Genomic DNA, 26832 nt, shown 5'->3' on the forward strand with positions numbered 1-26832 from the left:
GATATCTGGAGCTTCTTCAACCAAACGCAACAAGATCCTGCGTGGTATTTACTGAAACTGTTCCTGCAAGAGGCATTTACACTAACATAAAGTCCATCATAAGAGCAACAGAATATAGTAAAAGGTGCAAGCTATGTTAAAAACTCCTAAGGTCAGGTAAAAAAAAAAAAAGGTATGGTTTGCTGTCTGGAAGCGTATCCAGTAGGCTATTTAGAGTACTTCCATATCAAAGTGTCTGGGTGTTTTTGTGGGTGGTATGGGATTTTGGGATGGATTTTTTTTGAGGGGGGTTTGTTTTTGTTGTGTTTGGTTTTAGGGTTTTTTTTGTCTTTATGCTTTAGAGAAAGCATTCAAGTAGCTGTAGAATGTTTGGGGGGCTTATGGGTAACCAGTGTGACTTGAATGTTACACTTTAATCCAGTCCTCATTTTGTAGCTGTATGTTCTCTACCTACTGAACTGAAAAATACATGCTTTTCTTCTTGCTTTAGTGTGGGATTCTCTTCAACATACTTTTTCCTCATTGGCATTTTCTTTGTTCTTTAAGACTGCACCACTTTCAAAACTCCCCCAACTTTGCTTTGAACCACTGTGAACTACCGTCTTGTCTTCTGTATTGATTATTCTCATCAGTCTAAAATTTGTACAAGACTGATCCTTACATGCAAAGGCATACGGTGACAGGAAATCTTGTAATTCCTCATTATTTGTATCAGGGCTTGAAATACTTAGTCTTTGTCAAACCTTAAGCCTTAATACAGATCTTTGTCCTGCACAATTGTGTAAGCAATTTTGTTCTGATCTATTGTTCTATAAGCGTCTGAGCAGTGAGTACGGTCCAGGAGTGATTTGGGACTTTATGTGATAAATAAATTGTCCAGAAAATAGAACAATCTGGGAAGAGGGATAGGGAGTGGGAGGAAGATGTAAAAGGGCAGAACGTCTGTTCTGGGACAAGCATGAAAAGAGAAATTCTGTATCTGCAGCAATACTAGAGTACAGAAAATGTGAAATAGTGTTACTACCTTCATAATGACATGGAGATGGAAGGACCTCCTACAGAATGATCAGACGGATTTTTAGTGTGCTCTGGCTGCTAGCTAAGTGAATGAGCAAAGAGATATGAAAGATCACTTTATTTTTTCAGATAGGCCTGACATATAGATAGTAACATAACTGCAGGTTCTGGAAACTTCTTGGAAGAAGAAATGCCTTTAAGATCCAGAAAATTCAGTTCAACTGACATAAAATTTGGGAAGATTATGATTTAAGTTATTCAATGAAACAAGGAGTGTAGCAAAAAGACAGACATGACACATTTTCAGTCCAGAGGTGTTTTCAGTAAAGCTTTTTTTTCTTGTAGTAGATTAAATCCTAAAATATTTCACCCAACTGTTGCTAATCAACAGAGAGGTTCCTGGTTATCAGGCAGCTAATCTCGCAAACTTCTTAACAGAGAACTGCTTAAACCACCATCTTATCCTCTAAAAGAAAATCTACTGTTTGTTTGATATAAGTTGTACTGATGAGATCAAGGAATTCAGTGGTCAGAGAGACATAATACTTGATAAGATTAGCAGTTTTGCTTTCCTTGGGTTGTGGCACACTGCAGCTGCTTAGAAACTTGCTATAGAGTCTTCAAAAGAAACCACATTACTGAAGGCAGATTGCCTTCTGCATTAAATTTTAGATTTATTTGGAATAAAAGTTCCTTACTGAGCACTATGAAGATAAAAACGCTAAGATCTGTCTTCCTCAGCCTCCATCCAGGGGAAAGATTTTACTGTCATTGATCAAAAAATATTCTTTCAATACTTAACTTATATAAACCAATTAATCATTGTACCTATTCTGTGGTACTTCACTGTATCCTATCTGCTTTTTCCAGTTCATTTTATACTTCAACTGCACTGCTATTTAATTCAATTGCATTGGAGTCCTGCTCTATGGCAAGTGGAGGGAGGTGAAACTACCTATATTGACATGTAGAAACACTCATGCTCTATAAAAAGTAGGGAGAAAATAAACCTATCGTGCAAAGATCACAACAAACAGCATTTCTTTGCAAGGTTTGGGATGTTTAACTTACAGTGCTTTCAGAATAAGAGTATTTCCCCTGTCCTTCATGTATACTAGTTGTTGAAATGAAAAGCAACAGTGGATTCAAAAGTTCTTGGTAATGTTAACAGCAACAGTTTAAGGTCATGTTGTTTCATAGAATCATAGAATGATTGGAGTTGGAAGGGACCTTGAAGATCATCTAGTTTCAAAACCCCTGCCATAGGCAGGGATACATCCCACCAGACCAGGCTGCTCAAAGCCCCGTCCAGCCTGGGCTTGAACACTTCCAGGGATGGGGCACCCACAGTTTCTCTGGGCAACCTGTTCCAGTGTCTTACCACCCTCACAGTAAAGAATTTCTTCCTGAAATCTAATCTAAAATCTACCTTCTTCCAGTTTTAAGCCATTACTCCTCATCATATCACTACTGCGCTCCCTGATAGAGTCCCTCCCCATCTTTCCTGTACGTCCCCTTTAGGTACTGGAAGGCTGCTATAAGGTCTCCTCGGAGCCTTCTCTTCTCCAGGCTGAACAACCCCAACTCTCTCAGCCTATCTTCATAGGAAAGACTCTCCAGCCCTCTGATCATCTTCGTGGCCCTCCGCTGGACTCTCTCTAACAGGTCCATGTCTTTCCTGTGCTGAGGACTCCAGAGCTGGACGCAGTACTCCAGGTGGGCTCTCACCAGAGCAGAGCAGAGGGGCAGAATCACCTCCCTTGACTTGCTGACCATTTTGCTTTTGATGCAGCCCAGGACGTGGTTGGCTTTGTTCAGTGGGTTTTTTTCCTATGCATCTGTCTACTTTCTTCAGCAGAGGTGTGTGTAGCTGTGGCATGGCAGGCCATAAGCACAAAACTAAAGTGAAAACCCAGGCTGTGATTTCATTTCTTTGTGTAGAGACTGAACATAGAGACTGGTTTCAAAAGATTTATTTCAAGTGTCTCACTCTTCAACTGCATTAAGCTGAATGGAGGTGCATTCAACCAGGTATGCTATGTGATCTTTGTATGTCTTTATTTTTAGAAATCACTTTCTGTCCTATTTTCATTGTTTCTTCAGACAGTGGTGGGTCACTAAATGATTATTATATTCCTGAGTTCATAAAATCATAGAATTCAGGATACTTATTTGTCATTTTAACTATAATGCCATCTAGTTCTAGTAATATTTGACACCGATAAGATCATAACTAAAAATACTACAGCCATTGTAACCTCAGAAAGTGCCCCTAATAGTAGAACAGTGATACCAACAGTATGAGTTTGAAATTACTTCAGTGTTTTATACATTGTGTTGCACAACACAGTATCAAGTGAAAACAGAGTATTTTTGGCTTTCCTGTCAACATGCAGAGATTCAGGAGCAATTAAAGAGTGTAGCAGAAGAACTAGGATTTTCCTAAACTTCAGTTGACAGGAAATTAATGGAGAATTGTCTTACTTCTTAGTAGCTTGTATAAAGTGTTTTTTGTAAATTTGTAGAGGGGGATAAGAATTAGCATAACTCTTTTTTTAGGCAAAAGTTCATGCAAGTCTCTTCCTGCTCTAAATCCATTGTTTCTTAGAGTTGGCTTTCACTATTGTTCAGTTAATAGCAGATACTGTTGATGTCTCTGTCAACATGGGCCTCCGGTGAGACAAAATGTCTGTGCTGTATACAATGTTCATACTATAATAACTTTTTAAGAGCAAATGCATAATGCTCTTTAAATGATTTTGTTAGCAAGACTCCCCACACAAGCTGACCCAATGTAGAGGTATTAAAAAACCAACCAAACAACACCCCCACACACATCCCCTGGTATTTTGGTAGTTATTTTAAACTTTCATGAAGCCAACATCTGTTGATGGGGGAAGGACAGAATATTTTAAAACTGGACAAAAGGCTTTTGTTTTGAAGAATTTTCAATAACTACATCTGTAAAATAATTTTTGCATTTCTTCTTGCTTTTCTTGCCTTATTAGTATTTTCTGCTCATAATAGTGTGACTGAATCTTTCTTGGGAATTGTTTTCCCTTTTCACTTTATCAAAATGTGATTAATGTAGTTACATGTGAAAGGCTGGCTACAATTCAAAGTCATATTCTTACAATGGGAGCCTGAGATTTCTGAGCAACATTCTTAGTATTGGTTACGGATACCACCAAAGATAACTGTTTTGACTAGAAAATTTGTTTGAAGAGAAACTCTGTCTCAGCTGCAATTTTACCATGAACAGAAAAGGTTCATTCAATGCGCTACTGCAAGCAAATTTTTCAGGCTATTGGACAAACACTTTTATTTCCTGTCTCCCAGTGCGGATTTAATTGTTGTATTGATTTGATTTTTCTGCCTGCAGTATTGATTTTCGGTTTGGGGGATTATTTCTTTTTGGAATGTGATGAAAATGCTGACAAGTATATGATATTCCATGGAAAAACTTAACAATGTTTTGAGAAATAATCGTGCTGACAATAAAGGCATAATTTTATTGTTAATTACTTTATAATTGCTCTAGTGACAATTTCTATAGTCATCACTAAATTCATCCATAAGTTCATTGTGAAAATATGAACTCTTTATTAGCTGAAGAAAGGGATAAGCAAGAATCTTTTTAGCCTCTTAAAAAAAAGATAAAATCATTGGAACTCATTCCAAAGCCAAATAATTTGTTTGGACTTTTCTCACTTTAAAAATCAAAGGCAGAAACAAACTGTAACAACTTCAATTATGAAAATACACATGCCTTTTCCCTAAAAGACCTAGTTGTGCCTGATTTGATTGGAGAAGACTTACTATTTACAAGACTGAAAATTCTGTTATTCTCACTATGTAGATATCTGTTGACTTGTTAGCTGCGGATATTGACTTGTACCCCAGATCAGCGTGTTTTATTCAAAATAAAACATTTTTCAAGGACATACTGAAATAAATTGCTTAATAGCTATCTAAGAATTAGAAAACTGAAAGTTAAAAATTATTTGAAGAAAAACTATTCTCTAAAACAGTTCTAGTTCCTGCATCAGCAGACCATATGGTGTCCTGTATTTCCTATATATGAAAACCACATATTTTTTGTAATTTACATTTATTATTAATTTGTGGTTTAGAATCTATTGAATGTTGCTGATGGTGAGATTCTGGTATTGTTTGAATACTACTAAGAAAATGGAAATGAAGGTAAAGAGTTGATTTTATCTTCACAAATCAATTCATTATTAGATTTCCTTGACTCAAGAGACTAGAAATTAACATCTCTGAAGGAAAATAAGTGGTAGCATTTTTCACATATCTATATGGCTGCCTAAAATGATGGAGGATAGTCTCTAACTCTTCTAACAGCTTTCGCTTTAGAGCATAATCAGTGATTATACCGAATAATTGAAGAATGTTGACCATAAAACCAGTAAACACAAAAGCAGTTAAAATTTTATTCTATTAATAAAAAAAATAATCTGCAAAGTGCTATAGTAATGAAGAACTTGCAGGGAGCTAGAGTTATCACTGTGCTCTATGTAGAAGAAGTGAAAGGTGATGTTTAGATGATTACAGTTCAAATCCTCTGATAATTTGTGTACTAATCAATAAGAAAGCATGGAAAATTAGGTGTAGGTGAACCAGACAAGATAGAGGGAAGAAAACCAGATAGGAAGGGGAAGCTGTATTAACTGTCTTTCAGAGAAGGCAGCTGAAGAACAGTGTGGCTAAGGAATTTGCTCAACAATATGAAGAAAACTCGTAACAAAAGGAGGAACCGAGGTCCCACCCAAAATGCATGTCTTCAACTACATGTAGTTTTCCCGATAATGTTAAACACTAATGTACTAATATTTTTTATGTTTGTTTACATCAAAATCTCTTCCTTATAACTAAGTAAATTAGGTCAGCTCAAATGAGGATAAGACTATATATATTTATCCCCATGCCACACATACAATGTTTGCAAGTTTGATTATATTTTACAAATGAAACAAAATTTCTGTGCTTCATTCACTGGTCTATATGAACCAAGAGTGAAGCTAATTAGGAGCCTCTTCAAAGTAGAAGGATTTTTCAAAGCAAACTGCAACAATAAGAATTTGCCCCTAGTAATCAGCGTAAGAATTAGTAAGATTGAGGAGCTGCTTAATCTTTTCTGAAACAGCATTCTGCTTTTTATATGGGGCAGCAGCTGGAAGATTTAGGAAGGTATATTTTCAGTAGAATCTGAATCCTTCCTTAACAAGAATTATGCCTTTATGTGTCAGAGCATAAGTATTTCCAAAATGAGACAGTTCATTCTACTCCAGGGCAGGGAAGATGCTTTTAGCAAAGCTAGCCAGAATTTTTTAAAGGCTTTTCATGTTGCATGCTGGTTTTCCTTTCCTCACACTTATGGAAATGCTTCTATCTTCACATAATTTAGAAGCGAGATTGAGTAGAGTCTTAAATTAGATACATCTCAGTAAAGTTCTGAGGGGTAGATGGGCTGCATAAAGGTGTCATTTGCCTTTACTCTATTTACAGCAATAAAAGTTTTCTATCATAAATTTTTCTCAGAATTTTTCCTAGCCTTGTTGCTGTGTAATAATAAAAAAATAAAAAATAAAAAAAATCTTGTTTTCTAAGAGTTGCAAAAGCTGTATCCTTAATAAATGAGAAACAAGAAGGCAGCAGGTAATATATGTAATAACCTTGCACTTTTCTTAGTAAACTAACATAGATAATCCCTGCCATTGTCATACTAATCTGTATAATGTCTCACTTATAAATGTCTAGGTTTGCAAGACTAATCGTAACTTTATAGTAAGAAAGTACTCTTCCGCGTTTAACTATTCATTGCTGTGCAGCCATGAATTGTTAAATTCACAGTGCTTTTTTTGGGGGGGGCGAAAAGCAAAACATAAATACCTAAACAATTCACACTTTAAACAGCAAACTAACTTAATAATTTTTTTATATTTAAATTATGACCATATTATTATAAAATCATATCTATATGGACATACATCTTAGGTAACATCTTAGCAATTTTGCTCTGCCAAATTTTCTATCATTCTTTCAAATGATTGCAGCCTAAGTTTCAGTACTTCTTTGGTGGGTCATACCCTCTTTTACGGAAAAGGAACATATACAGTAAAAGTTCTTAGCTATTAGAAGATAAATTTTTTGTGGAATGTCACTTTACTTTAGAAGACAATCTTTAAGTGGAAAAAGTGAAATAGGAAAGAATATTTTATAAGTAAATCAAACTGACCTCCTGGTTAATTTGTAAGCATTGAAATGCCTGATAGCATCTAAAAATCAGAGTCGCGTTCATGGGACTCCTAAACTTATATATCGCATTATGAAATTTTTGTGCCAATCTGCTATCTAAGTGACTTCATGATAATTTTCAGTTTTCCAAATATTTTTTTTAAGTTCTGTTCCCAAGGGAGTACAAAAATTAAAAACAAATTTAAGTGAATAATTTAATAAGATGTCTTGAAAACTGTTTGAGATTGAGAAGGTGTTTTCCACTATTGGGATATTTTATTGGAAAAAGAATGCTAACTGAGGATATTAAAGATGTGGTTTACAGCTGTGTTGCATCCCTAAAATGTTATACCTAAAATATTTTTTTAGAATGGCATCACCATAATATCAGTTGATGGTTTAGCTGAGCAAGTTACAGAATCCAAAAACCCACCATAGGCTAATAAATAAGCAATAATATTTTTAACATCATAGTATACTTGAGACTTTCTGTGTTTCTTTGTATTTTCACACATGCAAGGTTTGGGAATAGCTTCAGCATAAGAATTCAAGAGAGAGGACAGAGAGCCTACAAAACTGGTGGGAGTATATGTACTATAGAAAGGAGATAACAAGATGTGATCCTTTATGATTTTGTGTTTGTAAAAAAAAAAAAAATTGTCAAAACCCCATGTAATTGTAGACAAGCTAGTTTAAAAAGAAAAAATTAAAAAAAAAATAAGTTGAGAAGCCACTGGTGCTTGTCTGCAAAATAGGTCACTCCAGACGGAAAAGTGAGGCTTTTTCAGAAACGTGGTAGAGAAGAAATCTTCATTAGTTGGGGTGGGCTGCGGACTATCTTGTGGAGGAGTATGTCTGGAGTGAAATTGATAGAAGCAAATTTTGTGAGTGTGATATGATTGCTTCAATATGAATAGTGTTATTGAATAATGCAAGAATCTGAGAGGCCTAAATTTGTGAAGAATTTAAGTGTTCCAAGGATGAAAATATAATTAAATTAAGGTAATGGCAGGAATGAAAGAAGTTAGTAGCAAGCAGTTGTACAGTAATCAATTCCTCTAGGAAATGATTGTATTGGAAGTGGTCAATATTATCTAAAACTGATTGATGAAATAGTGATGCAGAGGAACAATGTATAAAACTTTTAAAGTTGAAAATTATTAATGAGGTGAATAAGTTAAGCTCATAAACAGATAATGTAATAAATCAATTAATTACAGGGAATTAAAAATGCTGGCAATTAATTATGGAGTCAGATATGCAGAGAAATGGTTATATATCTCTTCCATTATAGTATTAATTCTAAAAATGATAAATATTAATTACTGACCAAATTAATCATAGACGGTGATCAAAGTTTTAATGCAAATTGTATCCAGTGAAAAGCCTGACTGTACCACACATTTTTGGTGCAGAGCAAACAGTTGAAACTGACGACAGAGAGCATGACTGACTGTATCTAAGCAGCTGACAAGCCTCAGAAGTGTAACTCACCACTTCAAAGAAGGTAACAGAAAAGGTGGCAGATGATTTTTGACACCTGCAGGACAACCAGGTAATCAGAACCAGTCAGTATGGGTTTATGACACACAGGTCCTGCTTGACTACTTGATCTCCTTCTATGACAAGGTAACACACTTAGTGGATGAGGGAAAGGCTGTGGGTGTTGTCTACCTAGACTTTAGTAAAGCCTTTGATACCATTTCCCACAGCATTCTCCTGGAGAAACTGGCTGCTGATGGCTTGGATGGGTGTACTCTTCACTGGGTAAAAAACTGTCTGGATGGCCTGTCCCAAAGAGTTGTGGTGAATGGAATTAAATCCAAGTGGCATCCGGTCATAAGTGGTCTTGCCCTGGGCTCAGTATTGGCGCCAGTTCTGTTTAATATCTTTATCACTGATCTGGACAAGAGGATCGGGTGCACCCTGAGTAAGTTTGCAGACAACACCAAGCTGGTCAGGAGCATTGATCTGCTTGCGGGATCTGGGCAGGATGGATTGATGGTCCAAAGCCAATGGTATGAGGTTCATCAAGGCCAAGTGCTGGGTCCTGAGCTTGGATCACAAGTGCTGGGTCCTGGACTTAGGTCACAACAACCCCATGCAGCACTAAGAGGCCTGGGGAAGAGTGACTGGAAAGCTGCCTGGCGGAAAAGGACCTGGAGGTATTGGTCAACAGTGGGCTGAATGTGAGCCAGCAGTGTGCCCAGGTATCCACGAAGGCCAATGATGTCCTAGCCAGCAGGACTAGAAAAGTGACTGTATCTCCACTGGTGAGGTTGCACCTCGAATGCTGTGTTCAGTTTTGGGCCCGTCACTACAAGAAAGACATTGAGGTGCTGGAGTATGTTCAGAAAAGGGCAACAAAGCTAGTGAAGGGTCTAGAGAACAAGCCTGATGACGAGCAGCTATAGGAACTGGGGTTGTTTAGCCTGCAGAAAAGGAGGCTGGGCAGAGACCTTATTGGTCTCTACAATTACCTGAAAGATAGGCAATAGGAAGAGAGAAAATGGGCTCAAATTGCACCAGGGGAGGTTTAGATTGGATATTAAGAAAACTTTTTTCACTGACAGGGCTGTCAAGCACTGAAAAGGCTGCCCAGGGAAGTGATTGAGTCACCATCCCTGGAGGTATTTAAAAGACAAGCGGACATGGGACATGGTTTATTGGTGGACCTGGCAGTGTTATATTAACAATTGGACTTGATGATCTCAAAGGTCTTTTCCAACTTAAACGATTCTATGATTTATTAAAGTAAGAGTGAGTTTTAAATCATCTCCTTAGCAAACCTGGGCCTAAATCAATGCTGAAAAGTATTAATTACATCAGCATACGCTTAGAATGAATTTTCCATGAGAAATGAGACATCACTTAACCCAATCCACATCCCCAAAAAGCTTTTTTCTTCGAATACCTGGATCTCTCAAAAAAGGATAGATGTTCTTTCTCTCTCTACTGTTTACTTCTTGGTTCAAGGGACTTAAGCATCACCAAGAAAGCCGAGATCTCCTCTAGAATTAAAGCTAGATTCATCACAACTTCCCCAACAGTGACAAATTCCATTAAGAAAAAGTGCATCTCTAATATTTGACTATTATCACTTTAACTGTTGTGGTCTCAGGATGTGGCATGGCTTGCAGAACAACCAGATGATACTGTTAGAAAAAAAAAACGAGTTCTTGGGCATATCTACTGGTATAAAAACATAGAATCGTTTAGGTAGGAAGCGACCTTACAGATCATTTACTTCCAACCCCCTGCCATGGGCAGGGACACCTTCCACTAGACCAGGCTGCTCAAAGCCCCATCCAGCCTGGCCTTGAACACTTCCAGGGATGGGGCATCCACAACTTCTCTGGGCAACCTGTTCCAGTGCCTCACCACCCTCACAGTAAAGAATTTCTTCCTAATATCTAACCTAAATCTACCCTCTTCCAGTTTGAAGTCATTACCCCTCGTCCTATCACTACATGCCCTTTCTCCAAGCCCCTTTCCAGCTTTCCATTAAGTCACTGCCTTCAGCCTGGTGGGGGGAGGATACAGGATCCCTTTCATCTTGAGTTTTCTCTGCTGACTGTCCCTGTTTCTCTCTCAGAGAGGTCAGAGCATGATTCCACCAGTCTATTTCTCTCTTGCACTCTCTGATGCTTCTTAGCCTTTCTACTTTCTCTCTTAGCTCTGCCACCAGGCTGAGCAGATTGTCCGCCTGATCACACCTCACACAGCTGTCTTCACTACTACTGTCCATTAGTAGTGAAAAATTGGGTCACTCCCTGCAGCCTGAGACCTGGGTGGCTGCATGTTTCCATGAGAGCTCTGTCTGGGTTGCTATGTCTATTCTGGCAAGTGCAGAGGATGCAGCTTTCTGCCTGGTGGAGACCATAGCTAAGCTCCCTCTCACCAGCTGAACTCCCCTCTTGAGTTGGCAGAGTTTTCCGCGCCCTTCCTGCACACTCTTCCGCGTAAACTGCTGTGAAAACTGACGCACCATGCCCTGTTTGCCTGTCCTGTTCACCAAGGTCCTGCTCATTGTTAACCATGAACAATTACTACAAATCTATACATAAGTTGAAGTTGGCTTTTTCTCTTTAATATTTGAAGAATTGAGTGCCCCAAATTTTGCCCCTATTTTTCTGAATAGTATCACTTCATTTAATACAGCTATAACTCTCCCTACATGTCTTACTTTATTCAGTATCTCTGGTAAAGAAATCTTGGATATGATTCTGAATGTCAGAAGTGTATCTTTTGGCTTTATTACTAATAAATTCTTCTTCATGAAATTGGCTGGAAATGATGTGAAACTGTTCTTTCTGTAAATATCTTGACTGTGCCTGTAGCTGATTATAAAATAAACGTTGACACCTTTCTGCTCTTACTTTATTTTCATTTTCCTCTCCATTTCTCCTATGCATGTTCTCCAAGCTGATTAAAATCTCATTGTAGGCAGGTAGATTACAGAGTCAAAGGGAAATTGTTGTATTTGAAAAAATAAGGTATAAGAAGCTAAAATACTGGCAAAGCAATGTTAGAATAAGAAATTAATGAAGCTTTTACATAGGTCTGCCACTTTAATCTGAGTAATTTTTTTATACAGTCCTAGCTGGTTTGGAAACATGAAATTAATGCTGCTAAAATCATTATGGTTTATAGTAGCTTAATTTCTTAGGATGCAGCATATGTAGAATCTGCATTCCATTTGCACATTTTATAACTGAGTTAGAGAAGAAAAAGTAATTTCCAGTTAAGTATGACTGCTGTGGAAACACAGGATGTGACTGCAGATTAGGCTATCAGTGACTGGAGCAGGTACTGGGTAGTCCAAATATGTCATGTTATTGAAGATCTTTGATGTGGTAAAGTGTGAGGGTTAACTGAGAATGAACATGGTTAAGCTTCTCCTTCCTTCCTGTCCTTCAGATGGATCCTCATTTCACATATACAAAAAAAACACATACAGGAAAGGTGTATGTGTGGTACCAAGAAAATATTGCCAAACCTAGTAATTTTTATTTTCTTTCTGAAATTGTATCTCTGTAATCTGTTAATTATTTTTATTAATGTTACCATTTATATTATGAGTCTTTTGTTTTCTGGCTTTTGTTATTGCTTTTTAGGAAAGAAATAGAAGGGAAATAACATTAATATGTTTGCTTTGGAAGAGAGAATGCCTGTATAAAAATTCAATCATCTGCTCTATTAAACATACAAGAGGAAAGAGAAGATAAGTTTAATATTACACTGACTGACCACCACAGTGTAACCTTTCAATGGCATCATGAAGTTCTTTAAATTATACACTTCATTGTAGAAAATCATACACTTATGGACAGTTGTTGACAAGTATTCTGTGTGATATTTCCAAAGCTAAACTGTCAGCCCAAATTCTACACTTTGAAAATAGGCTGAAGTTGCTCAATAAACCCCAAACCCTGTCAATGGAGAGACTGGCACTAAGCCTGAAAAATCAATTCCTGTCCATAAATTTCATCTGATATCTATTAGGAAAACCACAACAGGAACTAATCAACAGTTTCCTTAGTCGAATGCAAGTACAGACCAAATTAAATTTTCTATATATTACAAAGGACTATCACAGCTTAGTGGGAAGAACCCAGCTTCCTGCTTTAATTTTTAATGGTTCCATTAAAAAAATTGAATTGTTTTTTTTTTTAAAAAAGTGCTCGCTCCTACAAAAACTTCAGCATATGGACGGTGTTATGTTGTAGGTATTTTGTGGTTGCTATACCATTTTGCATTTCTTTGCATCATCTTAATTCTCTCTACGCATGATCTTGTCTTACTATCTGACATTCCAATCTAGAATATATTAAAAACAGTTTAGTTGAGAAAATAAAACCTAGACTCTTTATAACTTGACCTTGCAGATAATAATGCTAGCCTAACTGTACTTACCTAATTTTTAGATAAATAAAGCTGCATGAGGACGTAAGAAATCTAGAGATAGAACCTGCAGATCAGCTATGAAATGTAGATTCATTTTCTAAATAAAAGGCTTTCCAGCTTTAGATCACGCTCTCCAGTGACAGTCAGTATTTCTCTTACAAGTTCATCTAAGCAGAGAATTCAAAATAGTGTATAGTGTAAGCCAAGTGGTTCTCAAAGTAGTAATCAGTGACCAGTTCTTGAAACTTTTGGCAGTCACTTGACTACTTTTTAATTCAGTGCTGTTTAAAGCACTTCAATTGACTATAGCTGCTCACACCACAGTTTCACAGATTTATTGAATATTGAACATTTAGGTACTCACTGCAATGTTCAAGAACGGGTTGCAAATCTGGCAACTGATTTAGTCATATAATTGTGGACACACTAAAATGATGATATGGTACTTCCAGCCAGCATGAGTAGAACGGTTATCATCTAGCTTTCATTATTACTTTCTCCCTACTTACATTTATTAAATTTCAAAAGCATGTCGTTCTCCACCGTTGCACTGTAACTCTGTTGTAGTTGTGTTCTATTCTAGAATTCCCTGTATTAAAACAGGTGGAAAATGATCAGTGCATAGACTGAATGTTTCAATTTGTTTGGAAAATTAAAACTTTGAGAGGATCAGGAGTTGGATCTGTCTCGTCTCATCTTGGTTTTGTTAAACTTCTGATGTGACTTGGGGTGAACTACTTGAACTGACTCAGTTTCCTTGATGGCATAATGTGGCAGTATTCCCTCCCTGTAGCAGGGATAGGTACATGGGTTCTTCATAAAGCTATTTCAGAGTGGAAGTCAATAAAGGGCAAAACACTGTGGTTCCTGCTGTGCTTGGAAGCTTCAGGACCGTAAGCTTCTAGCAGCTTTGATTAGTAATGCTACTAAGCAAATTTTTATTATATTGTCCTGTTTTCAGTTTTTTCTGTAACTCAAAATGCTTATACTTTTTCTGTGATATAAATATGAGATTATAATTTATCTTCCCAAAGAGAAGAAAGGATAATGACAATAGAGACTCAGTTTTGGGGAATAAAGAGAGGATACCAACTTGAAAACCCAGACTTTTATGGAAGTACTTGAAACTATTCTCTTGGTTCTCTGTGGTATTTTCTACTGTGAAAGAATTTAAAATGCATGTGTAAACTTCTCCTGGAGATGTTCAACAGAACCTGCACAAGTGCCACAGATTCTGTTATGTGCTTTTTTCCTCTCTCTCCAGAATAAGCATTAGGCATTGTCTGGAAGCAGTCTATGAGATCTGGTTTTTGCTTTTAAGATAATGAACAGGGCATATTTTAATGACAGACATAAAACAGTGGTAAATCTGGGAATGGTTACAAATGTTGTTGGTCTGAGCATTTAAAACTCCCAACATATTTGAAATTAACTTCTTGCATCCAGGAGATGAGGCCATGGAAAAGGGGAACTTTCTCATTCCTTGTTTCTCATTTTTTTTCAGTTCTCAGTGACTGAAGTGTTACTCATTTCCCTTCCAACCTGAATCAAGGAGCAAGTCTAATCCTAAAAGAATCTTCTTCACCTTGACATGACAAGGTTATAGGGATGGGGTGCTAGTGAGGGCCCTCAGCCTGTTGCTCTGAGATGTGCTGGCTACACTGCAGCACACTTGAAGTCTTAAAGAGATGACACAGGGGCTCATGAGGTAATAGAAGCCAAGAGGGAAACACCAGTGAAATACCTCAGAGGAATTAAGGAGTGTTCCTCTAAGAAAGTGACATGGCCAGCAGGCCAGTTGAAGTGCCTCTCACCAGTGCACACAGCATGGCCAACAAAGAGGAGGGGTTGAAAGCCACCATGCTGCTGGACACTATTTCGTAGCTTTCTTTTACTGAAACCTGGTGGGACAAATCCCATCAGTGAAGTGCAGCTACCAATGGCTACAGGCAGTTCAGAAGGGGCAGATGAGGAAGGAGGGGTGGAGGCGATGACCTCTACATCGAGAAATGGATAAAGTATGAAGAGACTGAGGCAAAAAGGGAACCTTGTAGTTGGTGTCTACCACAGACTACCTGATCAAGGGGAGACTATTGACAAAGCCTTCTCACTCCAGTTGTAGAAGGCATCGCGCCTGCAGGCTCTTGTCCTGCTGGGGGACTTCAACTACCCCAACATCTGCTGGAAAAGTAGCGCGGCAATGTGTAGGGAATCCAGGAAAGCCCTGGAGTGCATCTGAAAAGGATAATTTCTTAAGCCAGGTAAGAGATAGCCCCACCAGAGGGAATGAGATGCTATATCTGTTGGTCACCAACGCAAGTGAGCTAATTGGATTAGAGATTGGAGGCAGCCTGGGTTGCAGTGATCATGCACTGGTGGAGTTTACAGTCCTGAGGGATATGGGTCAGGAAAAGTCAGGACCCTGAATTTTAGGAAAGCAAAATTCCAGCTGTTCAAGGAGTTAGTCAATAGAACCCCAGGGAAACTCCCCTCAGGGGCAACAGCGCTGAAGAGGTCTGTCAGAACTTTAAGAACACTTTCCGTGCATAGAATCATAGAATGGTTCAGGTTGGAAGGGACATCAAAGACCATCTAGTTCCAACCTCCTCTGCCACGGGCAGGGACACCTCCCACTAGACCAAGCTGCTCAAAGCCTCATCCAGCCTGGCCTTGAACACTTCCAGGGATGGGGCATCCACAACCTCCCTGGGCAACCTGTTCCAGTGTCTCACCACCCTCACAGTAAAGAATTACTTCCTTAATATCTAATCTAAATCTACCCTCCTTCAGTTTAAAACCATTACCTAAAACCATTACCCCTCATCCTATCACTCCACTCCCTGGTAAAGAGTCCCTCCTCATCTTTCCTCTAGGTCCCCTTTAGGTACTGGCAGGCTGCTATAAGGTCTCCCCAGAGCCTTCTCTTCTCCAGGCTGAACAATCCCAACTCTCTCAGCCTGTCCTTATAGGAGAGGTGCTCCAGCCCTCTGATCATTTTTGTGGCCCTCCACTGGACCCATTACAAGAGGTCCATGTCCTTCTTGTGCTGAGGACTCCAGAGCTGGACACAGTACTCCAGGTGGGGTCTCACCAGAGTGGAGCAGAGGGGCAGAATCACCTCCCTTGACTTGCTGGCCATACTTCTTTTGTTGCAGCCCAGGGTGCAGTTGGCTTTCTGGGCTGGAAGCATGCATTGTTGGGTCATGTTGAGCTTCTCATCCACCAGAACACCCAAGACCTTTTCCTCAGGGCTGCTCTCAAGCCATTCTCTGCCCAATCTGTATTTGTGATTGGGATTGACATGACCCAGGTGCAGGACTTTGCACTTGGCCTGGTTGACTTTCATGAGGTTTGCATGGGCCCACCTCTCAAGCCTGTCCACATCCCTCTGGATGGCATCCCTTCCCTCCAGCATGTCGATCCTTTCCTTATCTCTTTGGGGAGAGCTTTAATTTAATTATGGGGCCCAACAACAGTCACTGATTGTTAGTAGAGGCCCAGAGCAGAATGACAAACTGGATACGCACAAGGACTGATGTACTTGTGCCTGGTAGCAGATGCTGGTACCTGTATGGAATCATCTGGTGTATGCTGTTTCTTCAAAACCTTCTTCAAATATTCTTCTCTCTTTTATCTGGACAGAATGAAATTCCTGAAGATGTTTTGCTGTTGACCTTGTGATTTCAGAATAGGATTTGCTGAGAACAGAAATTAATAGTAGATAAATTATTTCTGCCATGCCAAGAGTTAAAATATACAAAAGGTCTTGAAATATAGCTTTTTGTATAATAAAAGTGGGAGGAAAGCCAAGCTTTCTTGAAGGCTTTATGTATTCCTTTTCCCTTCTTCCGGACACATTTGATAGGCAATGCTATCAGAAATAGTGCCTCTAATATCTGGTGACTTGTATCATCCTGCACAAGCCTCTACCTCACACCATTCTTATAGCTTTCAGAGCTCTGTGCTTTGAAACACAGAAGTTTTTGTGTTGAGAAAAAATACTCAGTCATACTCGGTATGTTTTCCAAAGTTACTCACTATTTCTAGCGCTGGTTAGGGTAAATAATTTAAATCTCTGTTTACTTTTATACATCTTTCACATTTTACGTGCAAATGAAGAATCACCCACTCCATGGCCACCTGCTATTCATTCTACCCTAGCACCTACTCTTTCAATGCTTGTTATCTGAGTTCAGGTTGTGACTGCCTTTTGGACCTCATTTTAAAATGAAATGTGGAAATACCAAGCTTACTATCTCTTAGTATTAAAATAAAATAAAATAAAATAAAATAAAATAAAATAAAATAAAATAAAATAAAATAAAATAATAATAAAAAAGTGATAGTTTAACCCCAGTCTGCTAAAACTGTAGGCAGGAACCTGTTTTAGCAAGCAGAGAACATAAAAATGTATGGTTTCAACAAACCATTCAGGTTATCAGTCCATTTTTCCTTTCCCCTTTTTTCATAACTGTAGGTATGATCTCTGCTTTTTTACTTTCCAGATGTTTAGAAAAGTTGTTTGCTTAGCAGCCTGTGTATTTTAATTGCCAGCTTATTTTTGTGCCAATATAGTCTTTATATTAACTATTTCTTCTTCCTTGCTAACAGTGCTACTACAGCAAGCCTATCTATAGGCAGCCTTCTGAGTCTTCTTTCTGCAATGGTGAATAAGCAAAGCCTTTTTACATATATGTTGTAGGCTCTCTGATCTCCTGATCTGATTAGTTGACTTTGGTGCCTGCTGAGGATGTGCATACCTGGAAAATTTAAATTGATATACACTGAAAGATCCTTAGCACATTAGGACTGGGGCTGAACATGAAATAGCCCTAAAAGACTTACAGGTCTGAAGTTTTATGGAAAGGGAAGGAAAGGATAGATCCCTTTGTTACATGATACCAAGAGGGGCACAGAGTAGCCCTGAATTTCAACTGGGGAGACACCTAGAAGGGCAACAAAATTTCTTCAGTATCTGGTAGAGGACTAAACCTTCTGGAACAACGTGGCGTGGCCCATGACTGCACTAGTATGAAAACAATCTGAAATTTTTTTCATTATAGAAACAAAGGATGGAATCACTGGTACTCATGTCTGTCTTGCATGGATGGTGTGACTGGGGCCACTGGCAGCCTAACCAGCATGGAAAACAGGAGCGAAGGCCAAGAACAGCAAAACAGATTTGAAAAGTGAAGGGCTCTCTTGAAAAGTATCCACCACTAATGATGACTCCACCACACAATATTGTCTGTGTTACTGACTTCTTTTAAATAGGTTGAAACATGGTGGTAGCTGTTAAATTTTTTTGTGTCTTATTGTGTTGATGAGGCAGCAGACTAAGATGGAGTTAATATTGCCTATGTGTGCTGGAACTACTATTTACTTATAAAAATCAGTGGACTGTAGAGTGTTATAAGTTTTTACTATAAAAATAGCTGCAGATTAAATTGTACAGTTTTGCTTTCAAGCCTCTATTGTCCTACAGTTCTCATAAATATTTATAGTAAGTATACCATCAAAGCAAATTACAAAACATCTGAGAAACTGTGGAAAAACTCATATACATTCACCTTTTAATAAGTCTGTAAGTCCTCTTAACGATCCACAGTGATTCAGGCACTTGTTAATGCAAGAAGCATGCAATAATAGCAGGACCCAGTCTTTTTCTTATTGGCAATAATTCCAGATTTCATAGAATCACAGTATAGTCCAGGTTCTAAGGATCAAATGACCACCTAGTCCAACATTATGTGGGAAAGGGAGCCTAGATGAGATTGTCTAGCACCCTGTCCAGTTGCATCTTGAAAACTTCCAACAATGGGGGCTCTACCAGGCCTCTGGGGAGGTTGTTCCAGTGAATGATTGTTATTACTGTAAAAAATTTCTTTCTTATGTTGAGATGAAACTTCTTCTGGTACCTGTAACCCTTTCACTTCTCCATGTGCCTCCTTGTGAAAAGAGAGCCTCTGTCCTCTTTGTAGCTGCCCTTTAAGTACTGGAATACTGTGATGAGCTCCCCCCCAACCCCCCGAGCCTTCTCTTCTCTATGGAGAAAAGGCCTAAGTCTTTCAGTCTTTCCTCATAGGGCAGGTTCTCTAGCTCATTGACCATCTTCGTGGCCCTACTTTGGACCCTCTCCAGTCTGTCCATGTCTTTCTTGCAATGTGGGGACCAGAATGGACACAGTACTTCAGATGCAGCCTGAAAAGCACTGAGCGGAGCGGGATGATCACATCTCTATCTCTGCTAGTAATGCTCCTCTGAATGCAGTCCAGGATCCAATTTGCCTCTGTTGCTGCAGCAGCACACTGCTGATGTTCAGCTTGCTGTCCACCAGGACCTCCAGGTCCCTTTCAGCAAGGCTGCTCCCCTGCCACACAGGCCCTAGCCCGTGCTGTGGTATTTGGTTATTCTGACCAGGTCCAGGACTTGATACTTGCCTTCTTCCAGTCATCAGGGACATCCCCTGGTCTGCACCACTTTTCAAATATTATAGGTGGTAGTCTTGCAACAATGTCACCCACTTCTCCTAACAGCCTGGTTCATTCCCTCTGGGCCCATAGATTTGTGTCGGCTGAGACCCTGCAAGAAGTCACACACCAGCCCTTCTTCCACTACTGATGGGTCGACACATGCACTGTTGTGATCTTGTGATCGCAGCTATACCTGTAAAGACAGAGGCAAAGAAGATATCAGGAACCTCTGCCTTGTCAGCATTGACTCGTTTCCCTGCCCTTTTTAGTAATGTGCCTATGTCTCCCCTGTGCTTCTGCTTACTGCTCGCATATCTGAAGAATCCTTTTTTTCTTGAACTTGACATCTTTGGTCAATTTGAGTTCAGCTTTGGATTTGTTAGCCACTATTGAGAGCTACTATGTAGGTTTGTTTGTGTATTAAATGATGGATAGTTATTGCATTCCTAGATAACCACTGGCTACTACCACGTATCTAAAATATTGAATGGTGAATCGTTCTCTGAATATGTCAATCATCAATTTGAATCCTTTTACACTGAATTGGAACAAAAATCACAATGGCTTGAAATATTTTTCAAAAACCAAAGTTCTGATGTTACAAAATGTTTCAGCAAATGAAAATTAATTTCAGGAGTATGTGGTCATCATGGAAAGCAAAATAAATTTTAGTTTTGTGTTTTCAGAGTTAATAGTTTTTCAACTGATCTGCACTGGTCTTTATTTGAGTTTTTTACTTGCATATGCTTACCACTTCTGTTCATATTGTGGGGGGAAAATAAGTAAAGGAGAACCACCTTTGCCCAGCTCAAACTGTGAATTTAAGGCCTTGGAGAAGTAGTCACAGATGCAGCAATCTGAAAGCAGAATCAGTGTCTGACAGGTGAATGCTAATGTCATTGTTAGTGCCAAGTCATGAAAAAAAAGCTATCTATCTGCACTCTTTTGAAACTCTGTGGAGTGATAACTGTAAGACAAAATTATAATCTGTTTCCCTCATGGCCTCGTATTTTCCTTCATGTCTAGTAAAAATCCACAGGGGGTCAGACTGGCTGTGGCACCAGCAGGCAGTGCTGTCAGCTGCGGTGCAGTTGTTGCAGCTCACAGTGACAGACCTTGCAAGCCTCCAAACTTGTTTGTTTCCTTGGTTGCATGTCGTCTCCTCTCCATAGAGAAGAGGGGGGTTTCAAAAACTTGTCTGTAAAAACTAATCCATCAATCAGACTTCTTTGTTTTGTGTTTTCTGTTTGTCAATGAACTGAATTCTGTATCTTACTCAGGTTTCAGTTTCATTACCTCACTCTACATTCATTTTTTCCTCCTGAAATTTTATTTCCTTTGGAATGTATATGGGGTAAATTTGTCTCCCAGTCATAGTGTTGATCTTATTTCCACCCCATCCCCCCTTTACCTGTGTACTATCTGCTGTCATGAGGAAAGGATAAGAGAAAAATGCTCTAAAAATATTCAGTCTTCATGTTTACATAACCAGTTCTTCAGGGAGTTATTCAGACCACAAAAGTAAGATAATTGACTATACTTCAAATGTTGGTAACACTCATGTAACAACAAAATATGCAGCATTACTCCTGTTTATAGCCAAAACAGGACAAAGTCTTTCTTAAATAGATGAAACTGTAACTGTTGTATCCTCCATCAGGAGGAAAACTGTGAGTAAAGGCTGTAATTTTTCAGTCAGAGCCAGGCCACACACAAAGACTTCTGCTGTCTTGGGTCACACATTGGTTGACCTGAAGTCACTTCATACTTCAAACAGTAGGACAGAGAGAAGTACATTCCAAAGACAAATTTGAAAGCACATTAAAAGCCTCTTCTTGACTCAGTGATTCTTGCCTTAGAAAATTGAATCTACAGCAGCTGGGGCTCAAGGAAGGGAAAGAAAAGAAAAAAAGCATTTAAGAGCACCATAGCAGTTTGTTTGCCCTTATTTTTGTTGAATGTGTTCCAAATCTTCAAGACTGTGGTCATGTTTTACCTCTCAGAATGAAATTACTGCATTATGCAGAACAGGGATTCCATACTCACATTCCTGTTAAAGATTGTAAATTATTGTGTAAAAAGAATTCTGGTTGATCTATCATCAATAGAAACTGCTTGAAATACTTTTCCATAAACATTTTCAAAGCTATTACATTCTTTAATTTTATTTGCATATTTAATATTGTTTCTTGGAATGGTTTCAGGGTGTAATTTTTTTTGGTGAAGGCTGCACTAGAAAAGTCTATGGTGCTGTTTCAGTTTCTGGGTTAATAAGCTCTGAACAGTGGATCAAATGGAAGGATCAGGTTTGAATTCTTCATCAAAACCAACGTATCCCTCACAACAAGGAAAGGGTTAGGAGGGAGAAGCTTGCCAAGACCAGCAGGCCTACTTTGATTGTAAATTGCAGTCCCATTTGCCTTAGATCACCATCTGTAAGACTTTATTTCAAAACAATCTCACTATTATTTTTTTCATTATTTAAAATCCAGTCTTGACAACTTAAATTCGAGGATGCTTGTATTTGTAAAGTAGGCTTCAAGCAGGTCTCCTGCAATCTACCATGACATCTGTTCTCCTCAGTGTGCTGTGCTGGGAAGTCTTTTATGAGGATCTTTAAGATTATGCCCAAACTAGGTAATTTCAGTAAAATCTAATGCTAGTTAATTGAAGACCACCAAGGAGGAAGAAAAAGAAAAAAGTACGGTGTCTGTTTTGTGTGAAAACATACATCAGGTTTTTAGCTTTAGCAAATTTACGACCCAAATCCAGCAGATAGTTGGTAAAGTTCTTCTGCTGCAGTCTTTACTACACATAGCATGGAGGCAGAAAAGAGGAGAGGTTGGCAGCCACTCGTTACCAATATAAATAACAGGTATTATCACATAATGCTATGTTGTTGAAACAGTGATTAAACCTCTTGATGTATTTCAATGTGAGCATCTACAGTACTTTCTTTGTAGTTTGGGACCTGTCTTTAATATTACTTTGAATGTGAACTTTGATCTCAACCATCAATACCGTCTTTGCCTTGCCCCAAATTGCATTTAAAACTTCACTTCCTCTTTTTGATGTATTTGAGTGTTGAAATGATAGTTACTGCTGTTCGCAGGATAAGCTTAGAAGTAGTATATAAACAGAGTGTTTTTTAGAAAAATCAGGAGTATCTATTACTTTGTGGTTTGTATTCAGGATTGGAAGCCAATAACACCTTTTCCATGTATTTAGGCAATTCAAGTTACTAAGACGACTTTGGAAGGAAAAAGTGCTAAGTGAATTTTAAGTGTTCAGTAATGAATTAAATAATGAATTGCCAAAAGTAAAGGAACTCCATCAGTCTAAAACAATGAGTTCATTTTAGTGCGTGAAATTTTATTTCTGAAAAGTTATATTTATCAAACCCACAGTTTTTCAACAGCTTTCTGTCTGATAACATAGTTTTACAAAAATTACCTAACCTTGAAAATATGGCTTGCTCAGATCTAGATTCTGATTCTAATATAATTAATTCCTTGTTCTGGTTGTTTATGAAAGCTTGTTTTGAGGTGGATTTTTCTTAGATTTCAGAATTAAAATTCTTGCTAAGACAAACTGGAGAACGTAGAAGAGTCAGTTCTGTGTGTTCCTCAGTCTGGACTTACAATTATGTAGATCTTATGGAATGACCAAGAAACTCAGTTAAAATGAGAAAATCTTCTTCTGAGGCTCTACCACTGGTTTTTCAGGGATTTTCTATTTTAGAAGCAGTTGTGCACTTTGTCTTTCACCACCTGGTAACGTGGATTTTGACCAGGGAGGCTTTTCACATATGTAGCAAACACCTTGAATACAAATATGGGATTTCTATTTTTGTTGAGATACACAGTAATATCGAACAATTAAAAATGTAGAAATTGTTATGTAAATTTTATATAGTTATGTAAACACTGCAGTTTAGAGGGTTTTTTGCCTACAGAATAGAGCTTTCTTGGCTTATTCTGCATGATAACCTTTCCATGAAAAGCCAAAGGTAGCTCTGACCTGCATGAAAGGGCGTACAGCAATTATGTTACTGATGCTTAATAGGAAATAAAACATTTTGAAAGGAGTCATAGAATCATAGAATCTTCATGGTTGGAAAGGACCTTTGAGATCATTGAGTCCAACCATACACAGAAAAGAAAAAACCCTACAATCTCTGCCACTAGAGCATGCCCTGAAGTGCCACATCTAGATGTTTCTTAAATACCTCTAGGGATGGTGACTCAACCACCTCCCTGGGCAGGCTGTTCCACTGCCTGACCACTCTTTCAGGAAAGTAATTCTTCCTAATATCTAATCTAAACCTCCCCTGCCGCAACTTCAGACCTTTTCCTCTGGTCCTGTCATTATTCACCTGGGAGAAGAGGCCAACACCCACCTCTCTCCAACCTCCTTTCAGGTAGTTGTGGAGGGCAATGAGGTCTCCCCTCAGCCTCCTCTTCTTCAAGCTAAACATGCCCAGCTCCCTCAGCCTCTCCTCATACGGCTTGGTCTCCAGACCCCTCACCAGCCTGGTAGCTCTTTTTTTAGAATGTGAAATAATGGTTTGTTGAAGCTGGCACAGCTGAGTCTGGAGAATTTTAACCAGTCATATTTTTAAAGAACTAATCACTGAAGGTAAGATAGAGTACAGACTTAGTGGTGGGGTTGGTATGTACATTGGCAAAGTTGTTTTGCATTGCAAAAAGAGCTGAAGTAGTAGAGGGCTGAATGGAAAGTGGCACATAAACCAGTTCAGATTGCAGATTGCTGAATGCAGGTAACAGAATGGAATTGTCATCTGATGTCTCACTATTATCATCTACAGAAAATATATTAGAAAAGCTCTTCTTAACTACAACGGTGTTGTTCTGGTGATGCAAATGAGGCATGTTAATTGCTAAAGTGCGAAATCTGAGATAGTGGCAGCAGCACCTTTCTGCTCTAAGGCCAGGCTTATTCTGCTTTATGATTTGATGCATGCATAACTTTGCTAATACCTTATAAGAACTTAGCAGGAAAGGAGTATGTCTATAAAGATCGTTGTTGTAACTAATGGATGTTTTTTCACAAATGTAATACTATATATATCTTTAAATGTCTGTGAAGAATTGGTGACATTCCTCATATAGTTTGCTTAGACTCAGCTGTAATGAAGATATAGGCATGCGTGCATACAAATACATACAGTAACATTTCCAAAGTACTTATCTGAGTAAAGTGAGCAGAGTAATTCTGAACATGAATGTGTCTTGTTATTCAAAAATAATTTCTAAAAGTTTAAAGTTTTTAGCACCAAATGTAGCTTAGGCTAAACAAACCACTTGGTCTTTCCCATTGCTTTAAACCTCATACCTAAAAGTTTTATTTCTTGAACTTAGCAGGGTTTAATTTCTTTCTTTTAATGAATGAATAAATTGTAGAGTAAAGATTTTGAATAGAGCATTGAAACTGAGAGTGGTAACAAGCTGAATTGTTTAATTGTAGATAATTAAGCTCATTAGAGAATGCTTACATGGTTCACAGTCTAGTCTATTGCTACTAACTGTTAGACATAAGTTTCTGATAAATATTTTACAACTAAAATTGCTGCACTAACAGGAAGGGTTATATTTCATATTATTTATTGGTTTAAATGATTATTAATAAAAATAAAGAGCTGCTACACTGTGACCTTCAATAATTTATTTAAAAAAATTATAGAAATTGTTCTCACTTTGTTGCAAATCTATATACCTTTTTTTATTTCCTCTGTGTGTGTATGTGTAAAGTTGTTTAGATAAAGCATTCAGTAGCTAATATTGAGTATTTAATTAATTTAATTATTTTTTGTTTCAGAAGATTTGGCATGCTTTTCTACAGACTAAATCACTAGTCCTGATTCAGTCACAACTGAAAATACAGGATATTACCTTTGCAGGCTGTAATCATATATCTGCTGTCCTAGCTTCAACTCTCCTCTACTTTTCTTCCCCCTTTTTCTGCTCACAAAGTGGTTGCAAGGAACAGTAAAAATAAAGGACATCACCTTCCCTCCCTTCACTCCCTGAGTGAAGATGATGTCTCGATAGGTGATAAGCATAGTTAGTGCCCCACAGCACATGGCAAAATTGTGCTTTCAGACCTGAAATCTTCAAAAGGAGTGAAAAAGCTGGAAGCATCTCTATATGTTTTTACACTATGCACTGTAGATTATTGTAAGAAAGATGCTATTGTACCAGAAATTCTGAGATCTCAACTGAAAACAAAGTTCTTCTGGCTCTCTTTACAGCTTACTACTGGACACTGAGAACATCCATATTACACACTGCCTCTGCCCTGTCTGCTCTAATAACCTCATGGCTTTGGCACAGTAGCATGTCAAATGCTATATTAACCAAAACAAATTACATTTTTTTAATTGATTGATATTTTTCTAAACCTAGACTTTCAACTTTTTGTTACATATGACTTTAGTAAAAACGCAATAAACTTTTAGCATTTGTTATGACAATAGTAAAAAGGCATCTATAGTAAAATTTCCTTAAAACTGGACAATGGCCCATCAAACCCAAATGTTACTATTGATAATTCATTTCTCTTATTCTACGGCTATTCTGTTGGGGTTTTTTTAATGCATCTTTCAGAGCTAAGATGTTTTTCCTAAATGTATGTGTATCTTGTTCTCATTTGGAAAAATCACTGTGTGAGGGATGTCAGATTTAGTTGATAATGCCTATAATTATTGCAAATGTTTTATATTAGTGGTTTTAGCAAGCATACATACCACAACATACTGAAAACATTAAATTCATCTGTTACTCACATTTTAAATGTTCATATGTACACTTACTGGTGAGATAGGCAGTGCACTTAAAAGACAACAGAACAACTATTAATCAGTTATTACACAGCTATTTAACTGCATGCTTAGTAGAAGATACAATTCAATCCATGTTGTCAATAAGGTCTTTAGATAAGTAGTGACTTATAGGTAAGAATTAATGAAGGGTAACATGATTTATTTTTTTTTTTCCTAATGGGAAATGCTTGTTTTTCGTGGAATAGGAAACAAATGGTGCAGGGGAATAACATTATCATAATATGTTATTTACTGAAATGCAATGCTCTAGAGAAGTATCTGCCGATAGATAGATAGATAGATAGATAGATAGATAGATAGATAGATAGATAGATA

This window comes from Chroicocephalus ridibundus, chromosome 2 (assembly GCF_963924245.1).
Source record: "Chroicocephalus ridibundus chromosome 2, bChrRid1.1, whole genome shotgun sequence".
Classification (NCBI taxonomy): Eukaryota; Metazoa; Chordata; class Aves; order Charadriiformes; family Laridae; genus Chroicocephalus; species Chroicocephalus ridibundus.